Raw genomic sequence first — 4401 nt, 5'->3', positions numbered from 1 at the left:
GTTCACCTCTTTCCCAAGAACGTCAACGATGGTTTTCCTCAAGAGGTGCGGTGTGCCGGCGCGGGGGGGGCGGGGCAGAGATTCCTTCTCCTCGGGGGTTCACAGTGATCAGCCTCCTCTGAGTCACCTTGTGAAGGTTTATGATGCCAGAGTCTATAAACACAACATTAAATATTTATGGTTGATATTTGCTGCTTCTAAAAATAACGTGGAGGAGAAGGTCTCTTAACAAGGCCTCCCGTTGACCTTCTTGCTGAAATCACCAAGGCTGCTGATTCTGTAAATGCGCTGACAGCCACCCACAGGCCCTGGAAATCCGTAGGCCAATGCCGCCTTCTTAATCCAGTGGACCCCCCCAGCCCCGGGGGGCCCTTTCCACCTGAGCCAGGTACCCTTGGCCTTCATACCCCAGTGTTGATGGGGCCCCAAACCTGCTTATGCGATGGGGCATCTTCTTCCATCAATGAAATGTAACGAAATATTACATAAGCTTATCAGTTAGGAAGACAGTCTTTTTTTCCCCCTACCAAAACTACTTTCGATGCTTTGTTACAGACTAACAGACACGTCATCAGACAAAAATGTGCCATGAGGGGCTTCCGGAAGGTCCGGTGGCTAAGACTCGAGTGAGTGTCCACCGCAGGAGATGTGGGTTTGACCTCCTGTCGGGGAAACTCAGATCACACATGCTGTGTGCATGGTACAGAGTGCAGCCCAAAATTAAAAAAAAAAAAAAAAAGTTATCATGAAAACGCTGGCGGGGTGGACAAGAGTGAAGAGATCTCAGAGAAGGCAGTGAACATGCAGATGGATTCTGTGCGGAGATGGTTTCCTTCGGGAACCACTGCGCTTCATGGGACTCAACCCTGGAAACGGCAGAGGGTGCATCACGGGTACAGTTTATTACGGAGAGACGACCCCAAACTGGAATTACTGGACCCGTATTCCAAGACAAGGCTGAATTACGTTCCATCAAGCAATGAGTGAAGAAACCTGCGTTTAAATTTGCTGCTGTTTAGATGCTGTCGTATCCCACCCTTTCGCAACCCTGTGGACTATAAAGCCCGCCAGGCTCCCTCTGTTCACGGGATTTTGCAGGCAAGATCACAGCAGCGGGGGGCTGCCCTGGCGATCCAGTGGTTCAGACTCCGTGCTTCCCACTCAGGGGGCACGGGTTCGATCCTTGGCAGGGGAAATAAGATCCCACGAGCCTCATGGTGCAGTCCCCAAAAGTTAAAAAAAAATTAATACTACTGGAGTGGGTTGCCATTTCCTTCTCCAGGGGATCTTCCCGACCCCGGGATCGAACCAGCATCTCTTGCCTTGGCAGGCTGTTTCTTTATCGCTGAGCCACTAGGGAAGCCTAGCATTCAAACAGCTTAAGCTTAAGTCTCCAGGAGGTGACGCTTACCTTGCTCCCCCTATAGCAGTAAGCATGGGCTTTGAAAGAAGTGTGGACACACAAGAGAGGGGAAAGTGGTAACTCGACACTGAAGGGACTCTGCAAACGCAAACCCTGAGCAGAGGGCAAGCTCTGCAAGCTCATCAGCGTTAGGTCACGTTGAGAGTCCCGGCCCTGGAGGCAACGTGATCACAGGGCCCGTCTCTGCGGTCTATGTCCCCCAAACTCATAAGCCCAGCCTCATCACGGGGCACACACGTGCCAAGCCCAAAGTGAGAGACGTTCTACGAAAGTCGCGGCCGGTATCCCTCAAAACAGAGCCACCACCACCAAACAAAGTCCGAGACGCTGCCCTGGCCCAAAGGAAAGATGGAGACAGGACAACTGAGTTCAGTGTGATGGGGACGGGAATTCTGAGACAAAAAAAGGACATGGATCGAGAAAAGGTTAAACGTGAAAAATAATCAGATATACAGTGGACAAAATTTTTTTAAATCATGTATACGTGTTTCATTTCTTTTTTCTAATTGATTTATTTTAATTGGAGGCTAATTACTTTACAATGCTGTAGTGGTTTTTGCCATACTTGACATGAATCCACCACGGGTGTACATGTGTCCCCCATCCTGAACCTCCCTTCCACCTTCCTCCCCATCCCATCCCTCTGGGTCATCCCAGTGCACCAGCCCCGAGCACCCTGTCTCATGCATCGAACCTGGACTGGCGATCTGTTTCACATATGATAATATACATGTTTCAATGCTATTCTCTCAGATCATCCCACCTTCGCCTTCTCCCACAGAGTGCAAAAGACTGTTCTGTACATCTGTGTCTCTTTTGCTGTCTCACATATAGGGTCATTGTTACCATCTTTCTAAATTCCATATATATGTGTTAGTACACTGTATTAGTGGTTTTCTTTCTGGCTTACTTCACTCTGTATAATAGGCTCCGGTTTCACCCACCTCATTAGAAGTGATTCAAATGCATTCTTTTTAATGGCTGCTTTCTGATGAAATGCCCAGAGAGGGGCCTCACTCTTCCTGCAAACACGGCTCAACCATCATGGTTAAGAAATCTGTGCAGGAGTGTGTGTACGTGCCACCTACATCAAGGTCCATGTCTCTGGGTAGCAAATCCGCACACACACACAGGTTCCCAATCCCAGCCCCATCTGGGTCAACAGCTGTTACTGTGGCCAAACCATCAGTAATTCCCTCACGGTTATGAGCGAGCCTCACTCCAAATCTTTGGATGCATCAGCAGTCCTCGGTCTTGGCAACCCTGGAGGAAACATACGTGTGCACACACACACACACACACACACACACACACACACACACGATCCTATCAAGTCGCATTTCTGTCCTTCAAAATGCCATTTTCTTTCATGTCTCTTTGACTTTCCGCTTTTCCTCCCTTAGGAATTTTGGCTATCTGCCTTAGCTGAACTTGAAAAGGCAGGGAAGATGAGTGTCCATGGGAAAAAAACTAAAGTTGGGGTTGGGGGGAAGGATACTGGCAAATCCCTGGACAGCGGCGTGATGGCCACTAGCTGTGAAGGTTGCAGTATCTCCAACCTTGTGCCAAACAGACCAGGGGCATTTAGGGCAAGTAAAGGGCTCCCCGTGCAGCCTTTCCACATGCCAAGGCTTCTTCTGTACACGAAGGCTGCTGACGCAGCCGCTCTGGGGGTCAGACCCTTTGGGGTCCACCTTGGGCCAGGTCCACTTCCCTAGCCCGGAAACCCACTCCTCTCTCTGCACAGCAGTTGCCTTTCTAGAAAACGCGAACGATAAGAGAATCCTGACTCTGAGGATCCTCCGAAATGTTCATCAAGTCAACCTGCGGGTGGAGAATTCACAAAATTCAGTTCCCTACCCACCGGAGTTCATTTCTTCTGTCTCTGCTCAGTCCTGTCTGACTCTCTGTGACCCACCCCGTGGACCATGTAGCCCCCACCGGGCTCCTCTGTCCCTGGGATTCTCCAGGCAAGGATACTGCAGTAGGTTGCCATGCCCTCCTCCAAGGGGAATCTTCCTGACCCAAGGATGGAACCTGACCCAAGGATGGAACTGACAGACAGGTTCTTTACACTCTCAGCCACCAAGGAAGCCCTTTCTTCTATCTTCTGCTGCTGCTGCTAAGTCGCTTCAGTCGTGTCCGACTCTGTGTGACCCCGTAGACGGCAGCCCACCAGGCTCCACCGTCCCTGGGATTCTCCAGGCAAGAACACTGGAGTGGGTTGCCATTTCCTTCTCCAATGCATGGAAGTGAAACAAAAGTCGCTCAGTCGTGTCCGACTCTTCGCGACCTCATGGACTACAGCCTACCAGGCTCCTCCGTCCATGCGATTTTCCAGGCAAGAGTACTGGAGTGGGTTGCCGTGGCCTTCTCCTGACGTGCCTTTAAATTACCGTGAAGAGGTCATTTGAGCTTACACTTGACCTCTGCACTTTTACAGCCTCACTGGCACATGGAGGTTATCTGCGGAATGAATGAATGATGTTAGCGCTGACACTGAAATGCAATAAAGATGTTATCATCCTTGAAACTGTTAGAAAGAGCTCAGGGGCGGGGAAAAAAATTCTCATTCATTTTTTTTTCCCCATTAACTTTGCCTAGAAGACAAAAAAAAAAAAAAAGGCAATTCATTATTTAGAAAAGGCAAGGGCAACCTTTCCTAAATGCCTTGGGGCAGAAGGTAAATGTGCAGGGGCAGCAATAATTCAGGCAGTCACTGAAGATTTATTTACCCGAGTTTAAGGAGGAAATGGGAGGAGAGCTGACTGGCCACGTCCACCGGCGGGGGCTCAATGGATGTTTCCATTTCCTGGGAGGGAAACTGACTTTCTGTCCAAGAATATCGTGGAGAGCACAAAACAGGTGCATAATTTTTTATTTAGCTAGGTAGTAAAGCGACGGGCTTCTGAGATGCTGCTCGTGGGAAAGAATCTGCCCGCCAGTGTAGGAGATTCAAGAGACTATGGTTCGATCCC

The 4401-nt window shown here is 49.7% G+C and overlaps 1 long non-coding RNA gene across 1 annotated transcript in view; it reads right to left on the bottom strand.

Moving 5' to 3' along the window:
• Window positions 1-6: 6 nt before the first annotated feature.
• LOC104981015 overlaps window positions 7-4401 on the bottom strand; it is a 102958-nt gene continuing 98563 nt past the window's right edge. The window contains exon 3 of the long non-coding RNA XR_824324.1: window positions 7-153. This is a non-coding gene — a long non-coding RNA (uncharacterized LOC104981015). The remainder of the gene's footprint in view (window positions 154-4401) is intronic.

Source organism: Bison bison, unplaced genomic scaffold (assembly GCF_000754665.1).
Source record: "Bison bison bison isolate TAMUID 2011002044 unplaced genomic scaffold, Bison_UMD1.0 scf7180017864512, whole genome shotgun sequence".
Classification (NCBI taxonomy): Eukaryota; Metazoa; Chordata; class Mammalia; order Artiodactyla; family Bovidae; genus Bison; species Bison bison.
This window is presented reverse-complemented; position numbering and strand designations above follow the sequence as displayed.